The sequence below is a fragment of the Gossypium hirsutum genome, chromosome A13 (genome assembly GCF_007990345.1).
Source record: "Gossypium hirsutum isolate 1008001.06 chromosome A13, Gossypium_hirsutum_v2.1, whole genome shotgun sequence".
Lineage (NCBI taxonomy): Eukaryota > Viridiplantae > Streptophyta > Magnoliopsida > Malvales > Malvaceae > Gossypium > Gossypium hirsutum.
In genome coordinates this window covers 55536215-55545232 of record NC_053436.1, presented here as the reverse complement: position 1 = coordinate 55545232, position 9018 = coordinate 55536215, and positions in this window count along the sequence as shown.

Sequence of the window (9018 nt, the reverse complement as noted above, 5' to 3'; positions counted from 1 at the left end):
GCCGATTAATCACCTTACCCCACATTACTCAATGCCGAATATTAACCCAACATCACAAGCATAATCACCATGAAACTTACCTTAATACACATTTTATCCCATTGCCGAATACATATATATATCATCAAACAAATATTTATTCACATAACAACAATTCATTCACATCTCTATAAATGATCATAATCGGACATTATAAACAAATCAACTAGTTTAGCATTCAAATTCTTCTAACCATTCCTCAATCACTTACTAAATGAACAACAATCCAAGCACATCAAAGCATAGTCGAATGTATCATTCTTCTTAAATTCATATTCGAACACTCAATTATACCTTAACTTATCCATTTCTTTCATTTAAACAACCCACATAACTTATTCATTCATGAACACATTCGGTACTATGCATGTTTACAAATATTTCTTGGCACCTTTATCACATTTTCACAATCGGCATAACCATGTTACCAATCTAATACATCAAAATTTACTTATCCAAGACTACATTTAGCATATATATATTCACATAAACACAATAGCCGAACTCTTCATGAAGTTACCGAGACTCATCATTTGCCATTTCACACACACTCACATCCAATCCTTTTTATTAAACACTTAAAATCAACCATCTTCATGCCTCATCACAAAAACATCAAAACACCCACCAAGACACTCTACAACCCATAGCCGAATGCATCACTTCAAACCAATAACAAAAATTGAGTCATGGGCTATGAAAGGAGCTTAGCAATTAACTCAATTTCACATAAATTATCAAGAAATAAAATTAAACATACCTCCAATTAAAATCACCAAGGCCAAATATCAAAAAGCCCTTTTGTTCTACCTTAGATTTTGAGCTTGCTCCATTGCCGAAATCCTCAAAGCATTTTTCTCCATTCTTTCTCAAACATTCACATGAACAAGGCAAGGATGTATGGCCTTCTTTTTTTTCTAATACTTATTTCCTATTATAAAACCATGTAGTCATTATAATATTAATACAAAATGCATATATTTTGTATCCCATACCATCATGGCCGACCACTTCCTCTAAAGTGGGGAATTTGACATGCAAGTCTACATTTTTTTCCACCATGCATTATTTGCCCACTACCATTTAACCATCACATTTCCAAAGTTTCACACATAAGTCCTTTCTAATTAATTTCACATTTAAAAGACAAAATCAAAACATGAAATTTTCACACACACACTTTCACTTATAATAGACATAAAATATAACATTTAATTATTCTTGTGACTCGATTTTGTGGTCCCGAAACCACTTCTCGACTAGAGTCAAATTAGGGCTGTCACAGTGTCAAAGCACTTCCTCAGGTATTTTAGCCTTAGTTGATTCTAATTTATACATATTTTTAAGGTAAACAATGTTCTAATATAATCTGCTAGTTTTAGTGTAAAGCAATGTTCTTTTTTATGTGGTGTAGGGGGTATGTTGGAATTCACAGTTCGGGATTCAAAAACTTGCTGCTGAAACCGGAGCTGCTTCGATCTATTGTGGATTCTGGTTTTGAACATCCTTCCGAAGGCAAAGTTTTAAACTCATATCTGATGTTAACATTTGTGAATTCCATGAATTAAGTCATTTTGTTTTTCTTGCTTTTAGTGACTTATAATGGTGGGCAGTATACAAGTTTGGTGCTTTATTATTTTGATTCTATATTTATATTTAATCTAATTTTTATTATTTATTTTAGTTTTGATTCTATATTTTTATTTTTATTTTAATTTGATAATGAATTTTAATAGAAAATTTTTATATTTAAATCATGGACATTATTCTTCTCAATATTTTGATAATGAATTTTAATTTTTTTATATATATTTTTTTTAAATTTCATGACCTTTAGCGCGTTTGTTGGAAAAGCGCCGCCAAAGATCCTGACCTTTAGCGGCGTTTTTTCAAATAAACGCCGCAAAATTTTGCGGTGCCATCTATAGCGGCATTTTTTGCGGCGCTTGCAAAAATGTCGCGAAAAGTTTTAGTAGCGCTTAAAAGCGCCGCTAAAAGTCAGTTTTGCTGGTGAGAAGAGCAATAATAACAGATTGTCCTAAGATGATTACAACTTTCACTATGGATTTAGACTTTACAGTGCATGCCAAAGCTAACCCACTTTAGTTGGATTTTCATATTATTCTTACTGTTGTCAATAAGAAACAGCAGTATAGCATTAGAGTTACATTGCGTACTATATTATTTTTTGTTAGATTAACTCTTAAAACAAAAAATTAAACATATAAACCTTATACGATGAGCAAGAATTTGACCAATGTTATCTATCTTTAACATAAATAGTATCTGATACATTAATTGATTGTAATTTATGAAGAAATCTATTGCTACAAGGGCCACCAGCATGATATTATTGATCGGCATCGTCACAGTAGTCCTACTGCACTACCTCCATTCATTGACAACCATAGAATTCGAGTAACATAGTTTGTATTTATAGGTACTTGCTATTTGATATCTCTTTTGTAAAAATTCTTGATTTGCATTTGCTTTTTAAACGTTTTAACAGTATTTCCAAGCAAATACTGTTGCTCTCATGAAAGAAGCCATTCAACTCAGGCTTTGCCACTATGTTCTGAACTTTTAAATGATCAGCCAAGAGGAGGCATCTCATCTTCCACATTCCACCTTGGCATTGCTTCAGCCCTAAAATCAACTCTGGAAGGAGGTAAAGGTGCAAACAACACTTCCGTTATATTACCTATTATTCCTTTGTCATATGGATTCGGAGAGCCCTCATAGCTATTCCAGAAATTCTCGTATGCTGTCTGCATAGGATTGAAGGAAAGATATGATGCATTATGTTAAATAAACTTAAATGAAAGTTAAGAGTCATGTAAGTGAAAGGTCAAGAGTTGAAAGGTCAAGAGTTATATTGTTTTTTAATGGGTTTAAATTAGTAGTTTTTTGTTTAGGAAAATGAAAGGTCAAGAGTCATTGGTTTATGGTTATTATTAGATTTTAATATTTTCAATTTTTGTTGTTTTAAATGGTAAACTATAGCCTATAAATAGTTTGTAAGCTTTTGATTTTATATGAGAGAACAATTTTATATTGAGAACATTTTCCACAATTTGGTATCTGAGCTATGGAGAGTGTGACTAGTAATGTGCCATTGCCTCGACTAACAAAGGTGAACTATGAGAATTGGAGCATCCAAATGAAAGCTCTTCTTGGGTCTCAAGATGGTTGGGAGGTGGTCCAAGAAGGTTTCGTAGAACCGACAACTACTGCGGGATATACGGCGACTCAAAACAAGGCGTTGAAAGAAATGCGGTCGAAAGATAAGGCGGCATTATACATGTTATTTCGAGCCGTTGATGAGTCGGGCTTTGAGAAGATTGCAAGTGCGACAACTTCAAAAGAAGCGTGGGACATTTTAGCAAAGGTGTACAAAGGAGCCGACCGAGTTAAACAAGTCCGACTTCAAACTCTTCGTGGCGAGCTAGAAGGCATGAAGATGAAGGAATCAGAAGGTGTCTCCGACTACATCACGCGTGTTCAAACCGTGGTGAACCAACTCAACCGAAACGGAGAAGCGTTAACTGATGCACGAGTTGTGGAGAAGATTTTGAGATCGTTAACTGACAGTTTCGAAAATGTCGTATGTGCCATAGAAGAGTCAAAAGATCTAGCAACGCTTACAGTCGATGAACTCACCGGTTCTCTCGAGGCACATGAACAACGTAAGAAGAAGAAGAAAGAGGAGACACTCGAGCAAGCACTTCAAACCAAGGCATCAATCAAAGACGAAAAGGTTTTCTATTCTCAAAGCTTTCGAGGTAGAGGCCGTGGTCGTGGAGATCGAGGAAATGGTCGTGGTGGAAAAGGTCGTGGTCAAGAAGGGAATTATGAAGAGAAGGAGCATTCAAACCAACAAAATTGGCGGGGAAGAAGACGTGGTCGTGGAAGAGGCGGATGGTCGAATTATTCCAATGTCGAGTGCTACAAGTGTGGCAAATATGGTCACTATGTGAAGGATTGTAACTCTGATAAGTGTTACAATTGTGGTAAGGCGGGACACTTCGCGAAAGAATGTCGCTTCTCAAAAAAGGTGGAAGAGACAACCAACCTAACCACGGAAAATGAGGAGGCAAAAGAAGGTTTTCTCTTGATGGCACACAACAAAGTCAACACCAACAACAACATGGTGTGGTACCTTGACACGGGTGCAAGCAACCATATGTGTGGGCTCAAGCACCTATTCAAAGAGATGCAAAAGGTTGAAACGGGACATGTGTCATTTGGAGATGCGTCGAAGGTTGAGGTAAAAGGCCAAGGTACCATTTGTTATTTACAAAATGATGGGTTAATTGGGTCAATCCATGATGTGTATTACGTACCAGACCTCAAGAGCAACATTTTGAGTATGGGGCAACTCATGGAAAAAGGTTATTCGGTACTTATGAAATATCGGGTGTTACACTTGAAAGATAAGGAAGGGTGTTTGGTCGCTCGAGTTGAAATGGAGAGAAATCGCATGTTCAGGTTGAATCTGAGAAGTGTTCGAGGAAAATGTTTGCGAGTTGATGTTGAAGACAAGGCGTTGCTATGGCATCTCCGTTTTGGCCATCTACATTATGGTGGTCTAAACGAGTTGGCAAAGAAGAATTTGGTGCATGGGCTACCAGACATGGACTATGAGGGAAAATTTTGTGAAGAATGTGTGCTCGGTAAGCATGCGAGAACTTCGTTTCAAAATAAGGCAGAATATCAGGCTAAGCAACTTCTCGAATTGATTCATACCGACATATGTAGACCAATCACCCCTGAATCTTTTAGCGGTAAAAGGTATTTCATTTCTTTTATCGATGATTTCTCACGAAAAACTTGGGTTTATTTTCTTAAAGAAAAATCCGAGGCATTGGAGGTGTTCAAAAAGTTCAAAGTGATGGTGGAAAAAACAACTGGTAGACACATCAAATCTGTACGATCTGATAGAGGTGGCGAGTATACTTCGACGGCTTTCATGGAGTATTGTGAGGAGCAAGGCATAAGACGATTCCTAACCGCACCGTACTCTCCCCAACAAAATGGTGTGCCCGAGAGGAAGAATCGGACTATTCTCGACATGGTTCGATCAATGCTCAAGAGCAAGAAGATGCCGAAGGAATTTTGGGTGGAAGCCGTGCAATGTGCCATCTATGTGCAAAATCGATGTCCACATGCGAAGTTGGATGATCAAACACCACAAGAAGCTTGGAGCGGACAAAAACCATCAATTTCTCATCTTAAAGTATTCGGTAGTGAGGCCTATGCACATGTGCCGGATCAGCGAAGAACGAAGCTCGAAGACAAAAGTAAAATGTTTATTTTTATTGGGTATGATGAGAAAACAAAAGGATACAAGCTACTCGACCCGATAAGTAAGAAGGTTGTGGTAAGTCGTGATGTACGATTCAATGAAGCAAGTGAGTGGGATTGGAATAACTCAACGGAGGTTATCACCAAAGATGGAGGATCATCAATCGCTACACCAACAATCATACCGACAAATCCTGAAACTACCGATGATGAAGATGAACCGCAACAACCAAAAATGCAAAGTTTGCAAGATTTGTATGATTCAACAAATGAGGTACATATTGTATGTCTTTTGGCAGATTCCGAGATTATAAGTTTTGAAGAGGCTGCACGGGACAAGAAGTGGCAAACTGCTATGGATGAGGAGATTAAAGCAATTGACCACAACAACACATGGGAGTTAAGAGAATTGCCGAAAGGAAGTCAACCCATTGGTGTGAAGTGGGTGTTCAAAAGAAAGATGAATGCTCAAGGCGAGTTAGAACGGTACAAGGCGCGACTTGTTGCAAAGGGATATAAGCAAAAGGAGGGGATCGATTATGATGAGGTATTTGCTCCTGTTGTAAGAATGGAGACAATCCGGCTGCTCATTGCACAAGCGGCACAATTTAAATGGCCAATATTTCAAATGGATGTCAAGTCGGCATTCTTGAATGGTGTGCTCGAAGAAGAAGTCTACATCGAACAACCACCCGGGTACATGAAAAATGGAGAGGAGAAAAAGGTGCTGAAATTAAAGAAGGCACTTTACGGGTTGAAGCAAGCACTGCGGGTATGGAATACTCGTATCGATACATACTTCAAGGAGAATGGGTTCAAACAATGTCCTTATGAACATGCCCTCTACGTGAAGAAGAATGGAGGTAATATGTTATTTGTTGCTCTTTATGTCGATAACCTCATTTTTATGGGGAACAATGGTAAGATGATACTGGATTTTAAGAGCAAAATGACACAAGAATTCGAGATGACAGATTTGGGTTTAATGAAATTTTTCCTTGGTTTGGAGGTTCGACAAGAAAGGACAGGTATTTTTGTGTCACAGGAGGCATATGCAAAGGAAATTTTGAAGAAGTACAAGATGACACATTGCAACTCGGTATCAACACCAATGGAACCAGGTGTAAAACTCTCGAAATTCGATGGAGGAGAACGAGTCGACGCAAGTAAATACCGAAGTTTTGTGGGAAGCCTTCGCTATCTCACTTGCACAAGGCCTGACATTTCGCTAAGTGTTGGCATTGTAAGTCGGTTCATGGAGGAGCCGGTTTATTCACATTGGAAGGCGTTGAAGCGAATCCTACGGTACATTCAAGGAACGGTGTCACACGGGTTATTTTATTCAAATATGGAAGATTACAAGTTGATTGGGTATTCCGACAGTGATTGGTGCGGAGACTTAGATGATCGGAAAAGTACATCGGGATATGTGTTCTTTATGGGTAACACAGCATTTGCTTGGCTTTCAAAGAAGCAACCAATCGTGACACTATCGACATGTGAAGCTGAATATGTGGCAGCATCTTGGTGTGTGTCTCACGCTATATGGCTCAGAAATTTGTTGGGTGAGTTGGAGCAACAACAACTTGGTGCAACTGAGATACGAGTTGACAATAAATCAGCGATTGAGTTGGCAAGGAACCCAGTGAATCATGAGAGAAGCAAACACATTGACATTCGTTTTCATTTCATCCGAGATCATGTAAAGGAAGGAAGTGTGAAATTAGTGCACGTGGCAAGTCGGGACCAAGTCGCGGATATCTTTACAAAACCGCTACCGATGATACTCTTCGACAACTACAAGAAATTAATCGGCATGAAGGATGGCAGAAGCATTTAAGTTTACAGGGGAGTTTTGTTAAATAAACTTAAATGAAAGTTAAGAGTCATGTAAGTGAAAGGTCAAGAGTTATATTATTTTTTAATGGGTTTAAATTAGTAGTTTTTTGTTTAGGAAAATGAAAGGTCAAGAGTCATTGGTTTATGGTTATTATTAGATTTTAATATTTTCAATTTTTGTTGTTTTAAATGGTAAACTATAGCCTATAAATAGTTTGTAAGCTTTTGATTTTATATGAGAGAACAATTTTATATTGAGAACATTTTCCACACATTAAACTTCACAAATCACCACAGCTGCAAGCAAGTAATCTGAATTAAAGTGGTCATTTGCATATATTTCGATGTAGTCTTGGTCCAGTATTTAAATTGTTGTAGCTAATTTATGGCAGTCAATTGTAGTAAAAACAGTCATTAAACCAACTCTTCACCTGATTTATTGCAGTTAAATAGGAGTGGAAGATAGCAAGGCCACCTAGGAACCAAATGGCAGCAAAGCTAAACAATGTCAATGCCAAGGTTTCAGGGCAGTTCCTCAGCATTCCAAACAACCCGGTACCACTTTCCAACACTCTTTGGTGAATCCTCCAACAAGAGAAAGCAAATATGTAGATAAAGAACATTAATGCTGTTATCAAGAATGCCAAATAGAACCGATAGTTTCTCTGCATTAAATAACGAAGTTTCAGTCAAATATTTGGAAATGAAATGTATGTGAAAGCATGCCGACCATACCAGTGCAATACACTGACCAATCCATGGACAGTGGTGATCAAATTTTTCAACACAGTTGTCACAGATGGTGCAATGGCAACTCCTTGGAGGTCTAAAAATCCTATAAATCCGACAAAATTTTAGTTTCAGTTGAACCCCATTAATAGTTACCTTCTTCCTCCTACTCCCATTACTGCTATCAGTATCTTCAATAGATGATTGTTGAGTGCTTCGGGGAGTGATTCCAGGGTCAATGGCTGTAACCAGAATCAAGTTGACAATAATCTGCAATGAAAGGATCATCATTTTCTAACTGCTGTAATAAGTTTTAAAATATACATGGAGTATGCGGAACAGACCACTATAGTTAGAATCAAACATATAGTGATAACAAGAGTGGGGTTAGTATTTTGCAAATCATTTGCAATGTAAATGGTGAAAATCCAAGTTGAAATCAGGATAGAAACAGATGTCAGGAACAACCCTCTTTGATCTGGACCGCATACAAGTCGGCCATGACAAAAAAATACCTGCACATAATATTATAATTAGCGAGCAAGAAAACGAAGTATATATATATTCACAAGAGGATAAGGTTACATTGTTCCCTGGCCAAACTTGGTATGTTCTAGTTCCCTTTGCAGCATTTATTTCCATGGCAACCATACTGTTGGAATCATAGATCTTTTGCTTAGATTTGATATTACGCTTAAAAGGGGAGACTGAAAAACGAAGCAACTTTTGAAGGGGGAAGTAATAAATAAACTGGAAAAGCGGTTTTCCCTTAACTATATGGGCCGACAAACTCCCAGGCCCAAGGATGGGGATCGAAACGCAGCGTTTAAAGGTGTGTCGGTGCCGCTTAATATTTTTATAATTATAAACACAACATGAAATTTTATACAAATATATCTGAAAAAAATAATGTTATCCAATATTGATTTCAATTGGTGGGATTAAAAAATCAGTGGAAATATTAATTTAAAGAAAGATAAAAAAAATTAATTTTTAATTATTTTATTTATTTTGAATGGGAGAAATCAATTTCATCGCAATTGATATTATCAATTTCCCATTATTTATCTCTCTACACTGAGATGTCATGTGCTTTGAAGTTTAAAT